The sequence below is a fragment of the Anomalospiza imberbis genome, chromosome 1 (assembly GCF_031753505.1).
Source record: "Anomalospiza imberbis isolate Cuckoo-Finch-1a 21T00152 chromosome 1, ASM3175350v1, whole genome shotgun sequence".
Classification (NCBI taxonomy): domain Eukaryota; kingdom Metazoa; phylum Chordata; class Aves; order Passeriformes; family Viduidae; genus Anomalospiza; species Anomalospiza imberbis.
The window spans coordinates 113608582-113627348 of NC_089681.1; the positions used below are offsets into that span (position 1 = coordinate 113608582).

At 41.5% G+C, this 18767-nt stretch overlaps 1 protein-coding gene across 5 annotated transcripts in view; it reads right to left on the reverse strand.

Annotated features, from left to right (window-relative positions):
- RARB (retinoic acid receptor beta) overlaps window positions 1-15746 on the reverse strand; it is a 320444-nt gene extending 304698 nt beyond the window's left edge. For 2 of the 5 annotated variants that reach the window (XM_068206791.1, XM_068206747.1), the window contains exons 1-2: window positions 15688-15746; window positions 7005-7100 (exon numbers count right to left, since the gene is read on the reverse strand). The gene's annotated coding sequence lies outside the window, so the exon portion shown is untranslated. Of the gene's footprint in view, window positions 1-7004; window positions 7101-15687 lie in introns of those variants that run through there. The other 3 variants (XM_068206803.1, XM_068206796.1, XM_068206774.1) reach the window with 3 other exon arrangements.
- Window positions 15747-18767: the final 3021 nt, after the last annotated feature.

Below are 18767 nucleotides of genomic sequence, written 5' to 3' on the forward strand. Positions count from 1 at the left end.
TGACCTGAATCCTAATGAAATTAACTGCTAGAAGAAACCAAGCCAGTACAAGCTACCAGACTTCAAGGCATGATCCAAAATCTGCTGAAAAAGTCAACAGATGCTTCTACTAGAAGCCAGAAAGGAGGAAGGCCAGAAAACGCCTGGAAATCTAAAATGGACCTCATTGTGCTTTGATGGTGAAGTGATGGAATAAATAAAAAAAAATATTAAGAATTAACCTACAACAGAGATCTAAATATAAAATCCTGCTGAGACCCATTATTCTCAAAATGTATTTTAAGTCATGTTAGGACTTCTGCCTGTGGGTTCATCTAAGGCATGAAAACAAAACAAAAAAAAAAAAGCCAATTTAATGAAAATTAAATATCCAAAAAAATAAAACTGCTTCTCAGCCATTATTTTCCTCACAAGTATTGTCTTATTTTAAATTTATTGCTAATATAGTATGTTAGCAGTTGTCCTTAATAAGCTCTGCATACATCCAAGAAAAGTGCATACACTGACAAAGATGCTTCTAGTTTTGCACAACACATGGCTTTTTTATACAGTATGTTCTCTCTTGAAAACTACTCCCTCACAAAATGAAAATTCAGCAGAAACTCTAATAGCTTTCATATTTCAGTCTAATAGGTAGCATAGCATTGCACTGCCACCCACCTTTGCTACAATATTGCACAGCACATTTAACAGACGTTTGCTTCCTTCACTCAGCCCTTATGTGCAGCTTCTGCAGGACCTTAGTATTAACATTTAACAGAGTCTATGAGCATAAAGCACATTTATGAACACCTGCTAGAACATTTTATTTGCCTTAAGAGTTTTATTATAACTGTTAAATTTTCTTGCTATGCTTTATGGGCCAAATCCTGGTCCAGTTTTAGCCTCAACTCCTACTGACTTCAACAGCAAGCAGATTTGATTGTATGTGGGTTTCCATACCAATTCAATACAGCTTTAAAGAAAATGGGATCACTGGTAAGCACAATACTGGATAGAAAAAGCCAGCACTTAGCAGCTCTATACATCCACTGATATGCACAGCCTTCAAACATCCACATCCACAGCCTTCAAACACAATAAAATAAACAAATAAACACCGCACTGCATTATGAAACCCAACCAACTCCAAGGCCAGAAGTACAAGGTATGCAGGTATCCCATCCACAAATGGCTTGGTAGGATGTACTACCACCAGCTACTCCCTCTCAGATCACTCACTGATGCTCCTGCCACCAAAATTTGGTAGTCTGCATGAAAGCCATCAAAGGCCAGAATGCGGCCACGTCAGTGTTGGTCACCTCCTGTGACATATCCAGCCCTCTTCAACAACACAAGATAGGCTGGAACAAACCAAGCAGAGCCAGAAGTTGTAGCTGATGAACAAGAGTCCAAGGCAGATGTTCCAGAAGAAACCATGCCAGAAGTCTGACTGTTCTGAAGATGTTCTCTACAACTGATCATCTTCTCTACCATCTTACTGGAAATATTCCTAACACCTCCGTGAGACTGAACATGACTATACAGAAGCAACACAGCTCCTCGTAGCTTAGAGAAAGATAATAACAGAGGACTCCAGGAAGTCCACATGGAACTCCTCAAAGAAAATGTAACCTCATTTGAAATTACTTAAGAGTTTACTTTGTCCACTGCTATTAAAAGTCCAAAAATAGTAAGACAGCTAGCAAAAAATAGACAATACGGCAATGCCACATCTGTTTCACAAAAGCTTGACAGTAAATGCTTGATTCAAAGCATACTATTAAGCCCCCCAAAATTCAAGCAATTATAAAAATGAAATTATAGACACAATGATGAATGACAACAAACAAAATGTTAACAGATCTGGCACCATACAAAAAAAATATTGATTTTCTCTGATTACTACTTAGGTGATCAGAGTGTGTAAGGTCCTTGTTGCCTGCTTGCTCTAGATTTTATTAATGCTTCAATATCAGACACCCAATTTGGAAATCAATGCTTACTTCATCATTTTTCTCTGAAGGATCCTATTATTCACAATTGATTTAACAGAAATGAAAGGCTTACCATTAACAAGACCCAGCTGCTGACACTTCTTAGATGAATTATTGAACTTCTAAGAGTGAATTAACTTAACCATCAGCAAGACTTATTGTCTGATGTTTCTCATACCAAAGTCACTGTATTTATAATTATGGATCCAAGTAGTAGAAAGTAACTCCTTTGCTGCCTCCTCCTACACCATATACACCAAGTAAAAATTAAGCTTTTAAAGATAAAAACATGCGTTATGCACCAAATTCAGTCAGTTGGAGCTAAGTCTCTAACTGCCTTTTGACACTCTGAATCTTCATTTATTTCTAAAACTCATAGGTCATTTCAAGGTTCAGAAAGAAGAAATCCAATTTATGGCAAGTTACATCTTCTGTCAATGAGATTACTACAGACAAAGCTCCCTAGGGCTGATCATGCCCTGCCAGAAAGCCTACAGAAGACTATTATTAATTCCCTTTAGGTACAAAATGAAGAACCACCTTATGAATTGAGATAAAAGTAACAAATATTACGCTACTGCAAGTAGAAGCAGTACTACTAGTCCATGGTATAAGCAGTGTAAATGTACAAAGCAAGAGGCCCATGTTTAAAACCTGCCATCTGAACCAAGGGGCTACCTCTGCTCAGAACATAAATTCATCATGCCTATTTTCCAGTCTAAGAAGGACTATGCATCACCCAAGGTGAATTCTGTTCCTCAAATAAGAGCTTTTGCTCTGCAGAATGAAAAGTTCAGTACCAAAAAAAGAGCAGGTTTGGAAGGGCAGATGATCACAGCAGCCTCTATCGTAATCCTATGCAATTCCCAAGCAGGTACACTGCTAATAATGCTCTTCACGAGCCATCTTTGAGAAGTGGCAATAAAAACCCTGAGTGGCAGTACACTGCCCAGCTGCACTGATCTACAAACACATTAGTGTCAAGAGCACAGAGCTGTGCTAGGCAATGATATCCTTCAGCCATGGACAGTAGGACCACAGCTGCCTGGTGACGCAGCCAGAACAACTGCTCAGCTGTCAAAACGAGTGAACGTTTCAGGTCTTAGTAGACTGTTGGCTAATCTGTACTATCTGGCTGAATATGCCTTCAAAATTCTAGAATGGCAACTGCTTTCTCCTTTAGCATTCATCATACTTGCAGAGGTCAGCTTGATTATAGTTACCTCTGCAACTGCTCTGAAGACTTCAGCACAATTCCAAGTTCAGACTCCAGATGCAACACATTCAGGAAGTCTTCTGGATTAATAACACAATTTTTTGCTTCCTTTTTATTCCACAGAATGGTGAGATAACAGACCTGTTTATCCTTTTCACACAAGCTGAAAGTCAACAACTGTCCAAAATCACTAGAGCCTCTTCTCAAACCTCTCAATGGATTTGAGTGCTTTCACACCGCTGGAGGCAAAACACCTGGGCCTTTTTTACCAGAGTTAGTATGTGAGGAAGATAGTCTTGGAGCAAACCAATCACTTTTTGAATATTATATTTCCCTTTCCCAACCCCTGTTTTAACCCCTATCTTACTGAAACTAACCTTAAAATTCTGCTTCGGCCATTGGACAAACACTTTAAAAATTAAGAAAAATGGGAAGGAAAGAAACTTGACAGACAGAGCCTCCAATATCATAGGAGATCATTTCCTACATTAGGAAAATAGGCCAAAATTATGAAATTATTATTATATTTACCTATTACAAAATTTTCAATCTGCCTCTTCTCTACAGAATAACACTTTTGAAATGGAGGGAGGCTGGCCATAACTGAAACCTGCTTAAATTTGATATCTGCATAAAACATATCTCAGCAAGTAGGTTGTAACAACTTTTTTAAAAAAGACATGGACCTTGGCAGATTTCCTGCTTTACTTACACTCATTTCTTCCAGTACTTCCCACATTGTGAAATAAATCTTAATGCTATAAAGACAGTGCAGACTACAAAAACTGGTCCTAGTGGATCCAATGGGAGTGACGTGGTCAGAATTTGGCTTCCATTTCTACATAGGTTTCATTTATTTTTCAGTTTAAAAATAACACCATATTTTGGCATGTAACTAGAGCTGCTCCTGCAACTCAGAAAAAATAACACTGCTGGCAAGCCTCAAATCTGTTCCAAGACAAAAAACTGTGTTGGCAGAACTTTTTCTAAAAGTTCTTTTTGACTAGAGGCAGAATTCAACACCAGCATAAATGGAGAAACTTCAGTGAAAACAGTTATGTTACACATTAAGTTTATATAATGCAAATATATTTAGCTGACATGGAATTTAAATTCTTTTGAACCAATTCTGCTTATCTTCTACACGTACATAATAACTTAGCACCAAATTCTATAATCATTCTTCTGTGAATACTCTTTTCCCTCCTACATAAATGGTACTGTGCTATTTACAAAGTACCATAACCATGCCACACATTTTTTTAAACGTAAGAGTTATCCAATTAGGATGTGGTGAAATTAAAGCTGCAAGATCTATATTCCTGCATCAATTACAGGCACAGAAGAAAATAACATAAATCTGACATTTCACAACTTCTGAGGGTTTGATTTTGCAACCTACTTTCTAAAATACCTTTTTTGCACGTCATACCCAAGGATTTTTTTAGAGCATGAATACAGTTCACCAATGTGCAGCGGTGCTTCATCAACACATCACAGCAAGATTTGACTCCCAACTCCACTATAGCACAGACAACAATGAAAGCATTCAAGTACCTAGACAAAGATGCCCATGCTCCGTGGATATTCAGGATATAGCTGGTTGATGGATGGCACAAAGTACTTACAAGGAAACCTGTACTATTTTAAATTAACCGTTGAAAAAAGTGAATTGAGTTCTTCTTGCCAGAGAGAGGGAGAAAGTTACATGACAGTGGTATCAGGCTGCTTCAATCCTCTTGAAGAAAAAGCAATACAAAGCTTAAATACATAGATATTTCTAAAACCAAGTTCTAAGCACAGCTTGCTTACTCTACCTAAATACAGTTGACTTAACTCTAAATACAGTTGTGTGAATATTGCATTGAACATTGGTGTTTTGCCTTTTTGTCAAACTATGCTTTTTTTTTACATTTTGTTATACTGTCACTGAAGAAAAAAATTACAAAGAAATGTAGACTGAATTTATTTACCTTCAGATTATTAAGAATTTGTATCCAATGCACCACAATTCATAAACTGCTTCACATAATTCAACTATGCACATAGAGTAGAGGATCTTTAAAGGTCCCTTCCAACCCAAACTATCCTATGATTTGCAACACTTAATTGTAAAAGTCAGTCTGCCTACACGTAAGGTATCTTTTCAATAAAATATACAACTTTAGATGTCCACTGACTTAAAACAACAAATAAAAAGAAAGGGAGGAGATGCTTATGTTCAGACCTCAAATTAATGAAGTTAATTTGACCACCAATATAATTAATACAATGACCAGATAAGTAGTTAGAACTCCAAATAAACTTAATGTTCTTGGTATGTAAAGAAAAACTAAATAGAATATGAACTAAACTTGAGGTCTGGAATTCCAACCAGCAATCTCATTGAGAATAAATTACACAAAATTTTCAGCATAGTATGCCTAAGAATTGATGTCACAAAAATCATCAGATCTTCAGAAATGTAAGGCAAATTTGCCACCAAGTATAGGAAAACACATTAATCATCTTTTTATTTCCACTGTAGAAATGTATTACAGGTGTTTCAGAAAGACTTTGATTTTCAAAAATAAGTGGTCTCTTTCTTTCCATACATTACCAAGTCTAACAGAGGCACATTTTTATTTAGGCTAAATCATGCCTTGTGGGATACACTTAGGAGGAGAAAAGAAGGACATGTAACTGGCATTTGAGACATATTGCCAGTGCAAAGCTGCCAAAAGCACACAGCAGGGAGCATGTTTTGGCTATCCATGAGCAGAATAAGCATGCAATGCTTAACCACTGCCAGCTGGCATTTGTTTCCAAATACAGAATGCTCACTAGGCAGTTTGGAGACTGGACATACTCCTAACTTTAACTATGCTCCCATAAAAACGTGATGCTGAGATACCTCATTAACCATGTCTCTCTCTTAGCTGACTGCCAAAAAGAGAAAGACTGAATGACAAACAAAAAGGATACATTTCTCCCTACGCAAAACAAGTACTTTAAGTATATCCTAACATACTCAAGTGCTTACAGCAAAAGAGAGATTTTAAGAGTGTTGGAAGACAATTCTGCCAGAATCTCAAAAAGCAGAAACACTGCCACTCTCTATTGTACATAGATAGAAAAAGTGAAATTCAGAGACACAGAGTAGCAAGAAAACATAGCAATGTATAGAAAGAGTGGCTGGCACTGTGATTATAAACTGTACTATCATGTTTAATACAACCGCTAGCACTCCTCACAACAGACGCTCCCCGCTTTATGTGCTGGGGCAGATTTGTGGGTAGAAGATTAATGTCCCCTTCCATCTGTTAATGACTATATAGGTCCCCCGGGCTTTGCACCAAGGGTACTTTGCCCTTAGGATGGAACAAAAAATGGGAATTTGTGTTTGTTACAACATGCGCTTACTATTTCCATCACCACTAGCAATTGCTAGATGTGTATATTATTTCAGCTTTATCTACCAAAACCATATTTTATCACAGTAGCTCAACTGCGATGCCAAGTAGATTTTCAAAGAGATCAGTTAAAAGGAGAACAAACCAACCAGGGGGCACTTTTCATTTTCAAAGAGCTTTCCTGACACACAGAGCCTGCATGGGTATTTGCCCTGTAAGTGCTTTATTCATTTAACTTTTCACTAGAGTTTCAAAGTGACTCCACTTTTTGGATTTCGCTTTCTCTGTCACTGATAGCCTGCTGTCATGGACCAAGCAACTCAGAAGGAAGAAATGTACAAGAGACTGCCATGCAAAGGACACGGCACTAATTAAAGTCTTCATTACCTCCAGGGGGTTCTGTGAGTGGATTTAACTTACCCCTGTTAACTGTACCTTTCCTCCTGAGACCTGGAGGCAAGTCAGAAGGAGCTTGACACCAGCACAGTGTTCATGGACCTAAGCCAGTTTGATATCCTGGAAGAATATAGGGAAAGAACCATTACAAAATGAAGTTCTGAAGGAATAACGCAAACATAGTCATCACCAGAACCATGATACTCAGACAAAATCAGAGAAGATCTTAATATCCACAAGTATCTCCAATACCCACAAATGAGAAATTAAAACCAGAGCGTCGCTTCACTAAAGTCTCCAAATGTGGTGTCTCAGAATTATTCATGCTTCCTTTCTTCCTTTTCCCACCCCTATCAATTGCAACACTGACCTCAATTCCATCTCAAGAAGAAATAGTTGTCCCTACCAAAATTCCCTGTGAGCACCAAAGGGAATTCCAGGGGCAGTCAACCATGTTTACATTAACACCAAGCATATTTAATCAACTTCTCCCAGTTTACTCAGCTTAACTTTGGAAAAAGCTGGAACACCTTTGCAGCTGAACCATCAACACAAGAGTATTCTACCCTCTTTTTTAAAAAGGGAAATGCGATTTCAGCACGACCTCTGCCAATCCTTTTGATCCAACTGGGCATTGTTTCTCTCAAACCATTCCTGCCCAACAAGAAAAGCAGGATGAGACCATAGTCAAAAGGGGAAAAGAAAGAAAAATGGAAAAGGAATTGCTCTGCACTGTCCTTCATTTTCAGCAGAGAATTTCCTGGTCTCAAACGCTACTAAAGTGAAGAAACTGCAGTCACAAAAGACACTTTTTTCCCCTCTATATCAGCAGCAGAACAAAACAATGAGTGTTGAACTAACAAAGTGCTCTAGCTGTCTAGGCCTTAGTACTCATAATATTAGACTGAAGACATTTCTCTACTGGCTTCCCAAATAAGGAAATGCTCCAAATCAAAGATACACACTTAATGTTGTTAAATTGTAAAACGCAACCAAAAAAATCCAGCCTGATTTGTATATATTTTGTTTCTGTAACACAATATTGTTAGAATCAACAGAGCTGCTCCCAGATTTCTCATCTGAATCTAGTGATATCTGGCTTTTTTCTTATGCTTCCTCAACAAGGCATGCATCTCACCTTTCATTTGAAAATTAAAGGAATCATCTTTCCCTTTAATTTCTGTACAATACAGGAAAACATTCTGAGTATGATTTAAATACACAGAGCAGGTAAAAGGGGTTCAATGCTAATATTTCTTGATTAAGTCCTTCTCAGGTGCTTTTGGAAGTCTGACTGAGAGTCAGAAAGTTTGAAACTCAATGCTAAAAAAATAATAAAATATGCACAGTTAAGAATATTAAAGACAAAAGCACAAGGAAGGTAAGGGACAGAGCAAAAAGCTGCAGTTTCCCTTCCTTCACAAGACAGCGTATCTCCTGACTGATACTCCTTTGAGCCACAGCTTGCTTTCCTTAATGTGCCTCCTCAGTTGCCATCCTATGGCCTGCACAGGTGGGCAGCCCCTGGAGAGAAAACCACTGAAGTGTGTGCATCCTACGGAGCACTGACAGCAATCATTCAAGCTTTTACACAAGCCCCTGTACCTCTGCAGAAAGGCTGCTCTCCATCTGGCCTCCAAAGAAAATACAGCAGCCTAGATTGATGACATCTACTCACACTGCTGCCGATTAGATATAGACTGTTTCTGACAGTCTTTCCAAAAAAGCTGAACAGGAGTCTGAAGCCTGAGCCACAGCTAGCATATCTAACTCAAATACTGTAAAACACATTCAATGTCAATTTCAAAAAAACCCCAAACATATCTGTTTTGGGGAAGAGCAGGGGAGTTACTGTTGCTTATTTGTGGAGAAGGGAGGAATATATCATGTCTGCACACATACAGAGACAGACTTATGTCTCACACATAGGTACAGGATAACAAATACAACTTGTTCTCCACTATAGAATTTTCCACTTTGAACATATAGACATCAATATATAAAGTTCATGTTATTTCAGTGAGATACCTTTTGAATGAATAGCGCTGGCAGGATTACAATTCATGTAACACAGATTCTTTAGTCATCACTAACCCAAGGACAAATTGAAGTCTGAAGGGCAAATCTATGGGGATTTCTGGTGGCACCACTAAGATCTCACACAGATGCCCGAGACAAGCAATGCTGGTATTTTGCCCACCTTTGCACCAAGTTAGTTCTGAGAAATGACTCAAAAAACAAACAGTCAAACAGGCAAACAACTAACAACAGTGAGCAACTCCATCAACAGAGAGTATTCTCATCACATCAGGAGCAAAGGACATGTGAACAATCAAATCTTAGCTTCAGTAGCCATTCTGTCAGGAAAAAGAAAAAAAACCAACCCAACATGTTTTGTCAAAGTATAAGAGTCATCAAATTTAGTATTTTACATACCTTCCCAGACTTGTGAAGAACTCACCAACAGTACCCACAGCCAAGTCCAGCAAAGATTACCACTTGACCTGTGTCACATTTATTTGTCTGTCTCAACACACAGCAGCAAGACTGTGAGTAGTCAAGGCAGCAGCAGCACTTTGCTCCCACAGTTTAATCTTTCTCCTTTGCATGTGCTCTTTATCAATTTTTATTCGAAATTATCTTGGCCATGATTACTACACAAAGGGCTCCTCTGATCCCACAAACAGCTCTTTTGTCCTAAGAATATAATTTAAAAGACTATTTAGAATAACCTTTACAATACTTATTTTCTCTGCAGGAAATCTTCTTACAGAATCAGAATAATTTAGGCTGAAAAGGACCTCTAGAGGCCACGTCCTCCAATTCCCAGTCAAAGCAGTGCTGATCTCAAAGTTAGAACAAGTTGTTCAGAGTCTTGTCCAGTAACGTTTCTAAATCTCCAAGGTCAAATCTCACAACCTCCACAGACCTCGGGTCAGAGTTTAACCATTCTGATCGTTAATTCTTTTTCCTTATGCCCAGTCAGAATTGCTCCATTTCTATATGTGACAACCTCACCCTTGCTCTGTACACCTGAGAGAAAAGCACTGTTCTCTGCTCCAAAACAGCCTATTAGGAAATAGAAGGCAACAATTCACCCTCATCTTCTAATCTCCAGGCTGGGCAAACCCAGATCCCTCAGCATCTCCCTGTGTGCCGTGTCCTCCAGACACCAACTGAAACAAGGTGGCTGCTCCAGATTAAAATTCTTCAAAGCCTTTCACATACCTCACCTCGATCATGCACACTACTTTACAGGTCCCCTGACACAGACAGGACCATTGGTACCTTACCTCCCGATCCCAAAGAATGTTCTGAGGACAACCTCAGAGGAGCAGCAAGCATAAGGGATTTGACAAGATGATGCACTGAGTGGCATCTCAGATCACCTAAACACTCTGGAACAGCACCTTATTAAGAGTACAAAGAAAAAAACCCCAACATTTAAAAGAAGTTTAATGTGGTTTAGAATGTAGCTATACAGCTTCCTGCAGCTGACCCCAGAAAAATAAAAGACATGTGATGTGTAACTTCCTTTGACTTTTCTTTGAACTCTAGATAGAAGTTCCTGCTTTAAAAAGCAGGATTTTTTTTATTAATTACTTTTACAATTTTCATTAATATTTACAAATAGTACTTAACACTAAAATATTTACATGTACCAATTCCCTGGGTTAGAACACCCTCTCAAAGAAAAACAGTTTCTGATCTTTATTTCAAGATAGGGTGCACTACATTACTTAGATGAAATGAGCAGTACCCACCCCTCACTTGACCATGTTAATTCCAAAGCATTTGCAGAGAATCTAGCCATAGGTCAAGACAGGCACAAGAAGGATATATAATAAAAAGGACCTGTTACCCTCATTGAGCTACTGAGAGCATGCACAAAGCCTGCTCTCACAGGGCATGAATTAGGTTTCATTCAGAGACCCAAGAAAGTCAGCCTTCTATACAACTTCATAGGATGTTCCCCATATGTAAGAATGGGTTTCATAAAGATTTTATTTATTATTTATTTAGAGCTTGTCTTCTATTACTTTGCTACATATTGCTGCCACAAGGAGAAGCTTTTCATATGTGCCTAGCTAAGACCTAAAACCTCTGGAATCATGACTGCCAAATACTCCAACAATCAGCAGCCCCAGGTCTTAAGATGAAGCTGTGCAAGTTCAAAACCCGCACCCTTAGCAGACACAGCAGTTCCACCCAAGAACACAATATGTATTAACACTGAAAAATAGTCATGGAACTATTTATATAGACAAACACACCTGTATATTCACTTGTGTATACTGTTGGCAGAATCGTGCATATTACACGCATGCCCCATGCTACATACAACCTTCAGCAATTTAAGAAGAGTAGCAAACACCAGTGTCTGCAATATTCTGCATCCATAAGAGAAAAGCCATGGCAAACACGCCAGAGCTGTGGCATGGTAATGGCACCTCAATAGTGAGCCTGCTGCAACTCTGGAACAGCATAAGCACCCAGCCCCAGGTGCCCTCCTCCAACTAGACACAGGGGACAAGCTGTAGCACTGCATGAGAAGTAAAAAAGAAACCAGTGCCCCTCCTTAGAGAGGCACAAACACACACATTGGCACAGGAACTCAACTCAGCTCTGAAGTTTTACACATGACCTGGAAAGGTTTTGCCATCACTTGTCTAACAAAAAGAACAAAACCCACTCTATGTGCAAAGCTTTTTAATGCCTCCACAACTGGCACTTTTATATCTCCAGGCTGGGGTTCTTCCCCCTGCTTCATCCTATCCTCACCATTTAGCTTATGTAGATACCACGTCCAGAGTGCCATGATAATTAGCAACACCTTGTACTCTGTATTGAAACTAAAAATAACCCCAAAAAATTTAGTGAAAAGAAAAACTGAATGAGCTCATATGCATTTCATCATTTCAGTAATATTGGTGCATTTTAATTATACTTAAATAATTTGAATTGTGATCTGAGCAGCAGACTAACTAGAATTGCTGAAAAATAAAGTTAAAAATTAAGCTTGAGATATGGTAGAGTCTATTGAGCTATAGACTTGCTATAAAGTGCTACAAAAATATATATGGCTGTAACCAAAACTAACAATAATAAGCTCACTGTATGAGGAAAAAACAAAGAGGTGAACAGTAGAAGAATGTTCAGCTGGTGTGGCAAATAAATTCAAAACCTACAAAGCATAACTTCAACAAACTAAACAAATATTTAGTAAAATTAAGCTCTTTTTACTTTCACTAACATGAGTAGGTCCTAAAAATAAGAAAAACCACATTCCTTATAGGTAAACGTCTATACTACAAATTTTCTATATTTCCAGTATTTCATTTGGCTTTTTCACAATGGGTCTTATTCTGTTTCCTTATGTCTGTACTTCCTATATGTTCAGCATTCACCAGTCTATCTACCTTGAATACAAGCTAAACTATAGATTACAGAAAATTAGAAGTTCAATGACTCTTCCCAGTCTTAAAGATTTCCCAGTACTGTAGCAAACAGAATACTGCACATTGCTTTGTGGGAGGGGAAATATGATTTAACTGACATTTCATCAGTATCTTGGGAGTCAAAGACCTTCTCCTATAATATTGAATATTTAATCAGAACACAACCTACAAGTAAGAAAATATTGGCCATAATTTTCCCCAGTACCTTGCCTAAGCTGTAACAATAGTTTGCACTTGCAATATTCACCACAGCAGACTCCATTATTATAATTAAGATCAGCTAAGCTGTTTTAGGGAATTTCAATAGCTTCTGTCTCCTCCTAACAGATGAACAAGAGAGAGTCAATGATATTGAAAGACAACAGATTTAATGCAGGTAACTTACAGAGTTCAATACCACAAAATATTACTGAAACAACAGGTTATTAAACCAGGCAAGGTATTAAAGCCTTGTGCATAAAATAACTGCTAGCTGAGAAGGGTTAGAAAAACTTTCACCACAACAAAAAGCACTCTGTAACTGCTCATAACAGCTGGATGACAATAGCTGGACTTTGTATTGTATCCCACTGAGGAATAGCAGCTTTTTTAATCATTGTTTGCATCACCTGCTAGGAGAATCCCACCGTGGGGTACAAAGTAATGGAAAACTAATCTCTGTCTTGAAAATACCTGTACTTCTTGTGTGAAACACCAGTATTAGCACAGATCTGGTTGAACCTGCTTGCAACTCTGATTTTATATGTGTAAACACACAGAAGTCAACAGGAACTTAGTTTAAGCTACCTACCCATCGTATCCATATCGATAGAAGTGTGAAAACTGATGATCCCTTTCAGGCACACCTGGCTCAAACTCCTACTGTAAACACCTACAGACACTCATAGTTAGGAATTTGCTGCAATAATTCATTTCTTTCTACAGAAGTGGGGATATGTGAGAACGCTGAGCCTTCTACACCTCACCCACACTAGAGACCCACTACCCCCAAAACAAACTCTATCAATAAATCCCTTTTACTACTGACATAGACAAAATTACCTCAGCAGAAAATGAAAAAGCAATCCTTGGTGGTGCTACTCTTTCTACCTAGAGAGAACCCAATTTTCATGTGTAACAGAGACACATGATGGCATTAGGGTGAATTAGCCTGAAAATGGAAGAGGACTGAGACCTCTGCAAGAAGGTGCAAAAGAGATGCAAAGTATCCCAAAATACAACCATCTGCGATGGAGCCACTTTGGATTCTTCACAAGCACACTTAGTCACAACATAATGGCAAGCCATGTTCAGGCACTTTAATTTACTAACACCTAACACTGTGACACTACTGTACGAGGAAAATCCTGCAATCCTTCATCTAGCAAAGCATATTTCACTGGAAACTGACCCACATAAAAAGCTGAGGATCAACCTTCTCTGCTCATTGAAACAGATACAGACAGATGCTGACACAACAAGCTCTTACCCAGAGCTTGATTCATAAAGGAATTATTTAATTAATATTTTAAATTAAAACCAACCTTCTCAGTTAAAAAACAAAGCACACGCTAACTCCTGGTGCTCTTATTTTAAGAGCAATGGTTTTTTATTCAGTTTTGCTTCCAACTCTTCCCAAATGACATAACCAGAACTACAAACAAGTGATGTCCACATAGCAACTTCTACCACAATGACACAATTGATCTAAATTTACATTGACACCACTTTACCTTAAATCAGCTTCTCCCACATGCACAGGCTTTTGCACTAGGTATCCAATTCCTTCAGTCAGCCTTAGCATCATATATAATTAACCTATGCTTGCTAAACTTCCTCATGAGAACTCTTCCAAGAGAAAGAGATGAAGAGCAGTCTCAGCGAATTTCCTTTCCTTGGACTTGCTTTACTGTCCTGGTGGGCATCTTTCAGATCTAGCACAGTCCTTGGTCAATAATATTTTGTGTTGCTCCATTAACTACTTTGTTTTCAGAATCCATGCTATTGTTTCCCTTTCTCTTCAAAGCATAAAGTTGGACCGCATTTATTGCCAGTAATTTAGCCCTTCATATTTTGTTACACACAGCTTGCTTAAATACTATTCAAAAGCAGGTCTCAGCCAAAGGCAAAATATCAACACTATCCAAACCAGCAAAATAGCAAAATTCTGCCACAGATTCAAACGACCAAACTGTCACTCTACATACACAAAACAGTGTGCCAGTAGAAAACCAGAAATGCAAAAGAGCATCCCTATTACCTTCTTGCATCAACGCCTGTGACACGCACACACACTGCCGAGTCTTCTGTATTTGCTACCCATGGATCATTCCCTGGCAGGCAGCAGAATGGATCCAGCAGAGCCCCACACCGCCAGCCTCACTCACCCAGAAGTAATCCCTGCTCCAGCCGCACAGCCACCGCGTCCCAACAATATCCTCCGGCGAGGAGAGGAGCCGCAAAACTGAACTTTCACTCCCAAAAGGCGCAGGAGAGCCGCCCTGCACGCCTTCCCGGCCGCTGCCCGAGTTACCGGGGCACAGAACTAGCGGGAGGTGAAGCGCGCAGCCGGCTGGAGGACGGGCACCGCGGCTCTCCCTGCGCAGGAATCTCGCTCACAAGGCGCACATCGCTGGGGCTCTGCTCTCGCCCACAGAGCCACTCTGCACAGCAAGCGCTGCCGAGACCCATTGCCTTGTTTTAACCACATCTGTGAACATCAAGTTTTTTTGGTTTTTTTTAACATTCCGCCAAAACAGCCGCTCATTCAGGCCAACGCCGCCCAGCAGGAGAGCAGCCGCAGCGGCGGAGAGGGTGACGGGCTGACAGGGTCCCGAGCACAGCCCGGCGCTCCATGCTTCCAAACCAGCCCCCGACGCGCCTCGGGCGCGCTTTTGTCTGCGGAGGAGAAGGCACGGAGCGCCCGGGCGCTGCCGCCACATCACCGCGCTCACGGGCTGCAGCCCAAAATAGCGCCCGCGCCGCCGCGCGCCCCGCGTCCCGCCGGCAGCGGGAGGACGCGCCCGGTGCCCCGCGCTGACCCGCGCCGAGTTGGTGCGGGCGCAGCGGGGGCAGCGCGGCCCCGCGGGGGGCGCGGACACGCGCGGAAGGCGGCGCGGGGGCAGCGCCGCGCCAGCCGGGACCGCGAGGGCACAGCCGGCAGCGCGCCCCGCTCCCCTCTCCTCCCCTCTCCGTCCCTCCTCACGCCGGACGCGGCGCGGCAGGCAAAGACCCGACAACCGACCCCCCCGCCGGCAGCCCCGCTTTACCTCGGCAGCCTCCCGCTCCCGCCGCCGCCCCGCCAGTGCCGCCGACAGCGGCGGCGGCAGCCCCGGACCCCCGCCCCGCCCCGCCCCGCCCCCTGGCGGGGCCGCGGGGGCTCGCGCGCCCCCTTGCCGCGCGCGGGGCCCGGGGGGCGCGGGGCGCTTCCCGCCCGCGCGGGCCGGGAGCCGGGAGCGGGGACAGCGGGGATCCCTCCGGCGCGCTTCCCGCCCGGGAGCTCCGCGGCGGGGGGCACGTGCGGAGCGGGACAGGGCACCCCAGGGCTCGCCCCCCTGCTCTCCGGACGCTGTCAGGCGCTTCCCAGATCGAGCGCGGGCCCCCGCGGTGGGAGCAGTCGTACGGCCGTCCCTCTTTCCGCCCAGCGAAAGGGACTGGGGCACGGGATGGGCTTACCCCTTCCCACCGACCTCTCACCTCACGAGTGCACTGCGTTTGACTGCTCTGCCCGCATCCTCTGGATATAGTTTTTCTTCCATCAGACTCCCAGCGCGGCCCCCGTTGGTAACACCTTCACTGCCGATGTGCCTCCTCTTGCCTTGACGGCTGCAGTGACTCCCCGTGCCTTCTGCAGGTGTGTAGGTCCGACAGCGAGCAGAGCATGCAGTGAGAAATGTTAAGAATTCCTGCAAGGGAAGAAATCCTGAAAGAGGGAGAAAAGGTATGATGATGCTCAGGTGGGCAACGGGCTCCAAGCCTTCCATCCCAGCAGTACAGGAACTGACTGGGCCTTCAGCATCCTCTCAGCTGCTGTTCATCTCAGCTTAGAGATTGCAAAGTCTTCAAGAGTTAAAACAGACAAAAACACCCTCTATTCAGATTTCTGACAGCTGTAATGAGCGCAAGGAAGAATTATGTAAACATTATTAAGTGTTAATAAACATGTCAGCGTTAAGCACTCTTGTGTAGAAATGTTGGTAAAAGCCACAGTGAAAGCTTTAGTCATAATGTCTTTTTAACTTTATGTAGCTGGTGTAATAGGCCCTCTGCATTGCTGTTGCCTCGACGGAAAATCATTACCCAGTAATGGATGAGCCAGTTTGGAAGGAGTGCCACTGGGATACTGCACACTTTCATTCAAAGATGCTATGTATTAGAGGAAGTAGCAGGAGACCTGCCAACTTTCCCAATTTAATTATTAAACTGTCAGTTCCTGACTCCTTGTTTCGACTTCCTGAGGCAACATCTGGCTGTAATAACAAAAATAAATAAATAAAATAAAATTTGATCATTCACTCAGCAGCATTCTCTTTGCAATGTCCTTTTTACAGCAACTTTTATGAAAAGCTCAATATGGAGGATCCAGACCCGGCATCTCTCTGAAGTACCTAAAAGCAAAGACAAGAACAGTTTCAGCTGTGATCCTCAAGGCAAAGATGTGCAGAAGGCTATATCATATACTTGAGCCTTTTCTCAATGAGTCTGGTGGTGTGCGTTTTAATCTTCCTAATCCTTCTTTTATTCATAAGAACATCAACGGGTTTTTTTCACTGCATGAATCTGCATGATATGACTCTGGGAGATTAAAAAAAATCTTTTGCGAGCCAAGAATTTTTGCATTTTCATCATACATTGCTTCAAAAGGGTAAAGTTGGTTTCAGGAAGAAAAAAACATAAAGGATATCAGATTTAAATGCTACCAAATGTGAACAAAACACTGAAGAGAAGTTTTAAAATATCTGAGACTGTGTCTTCACGTGTTCCCTGGATCTGTTTCATATGATGTGAGAGCTTCAGCTTGCCATTTGTTATTGCAGTAGCTTTTGGAACTGAATGCCTCTTTTTTTCATATCCTCACTCAAACACATGCACACGCTTACAAAAATATGTATCTATATATGTACACATGCACATGGAGAGACAAATACAGAGTGACTCAGCTCTGCATTCTACTTGCTTAATCAGTTTCAAAGCTTCAGTACTGTTTCCCTGCCTTATTTAAAATGCCTAAGGCCACCTTTCCCACATTGCTTATTTCAGTCCTGGGGTACAGAGCCTTTGACAAAGCTGGGCCATCTATGCTGCCTTCTGCAGGTCACCCTCTCCTAAAAGCCTTTCTGCAGGTCACGAGGTCAGCCCTTCCATTAATCACATGGCAGTTTGGGATTGAGCATTCATCCTGCGCACTAGTCCTAGGGAATCCTTGGAGACCTTTTTGGCTGGTGGTCACTTGGGGCTAAGGAAGGAGATCAAGATCTGGAGGCAGAGGTCATGCAAACCCAAACGGCAGAGAGATGGTATCAGGAATGCTGTGGGGTGACCACCATCACCCACACATTGCACAGTGATTTGGTCTGCCCCGTGATGTGGACAGATAGGAGTTGTAGCAACTCGGCTGGTAAGTACTGGTCAGGCAAGTATGGCAACAGTGCCTAATTCAGTACCTCCATGTATAACTCTTTCCCTAGTGCTCCCAGAGAAAGCACTCCTGATTTTGTCCCTTCCATCAAGAAGTCAGGTAGACAGATCAGGAGAATCTGAAGTCAATGTTGCTGTCTTTTGGGCTTCTGTCAGATTTTTAACATTAGGTCCTTGATTGTCTTCCTCAGAAGTTTCCTTCTTCTTATAGCTTGGAGGAACTTCTGGAACATTTTATTGATTTCTTAGCTGCTCTCTACTGGAACTCCTCATAATTCCTTGCTTCCTAAAGCTTCCTCGAGTACTTTTTCTTTTGTATGCTCCCCCGTTGAAGCAGCAGAAAAGCTAACTATCCTGTTAAGTAGGGCAGCCTTTCTTAAATCGTTGAAAGAACTCTGGATAATCCTTTCATACCTGTCTCCCATCTTCAAGTGAAATGACTATGCCTCTTAAGTTGTCATAGGATGGAATTGAATACTTTATATAAATTCTATTCAAGATTCTCCTGTTTTCCCTACAGTTCATGACAGATCAGTCAGACTCTTCCTTTCGACTGTAAAGAAGAAAGAAAATACAGAGAGGGGAGAGTGTTCAAAGTTGATTTTATGGTCAAATTGTATTTAACATTTTTTTCTACTATTTGCCAATTCACAGGCCTATGGCTTAGAATTATTTTTAGAACAGCCACCCATGGTTAAAAAAAAAAAAAAAG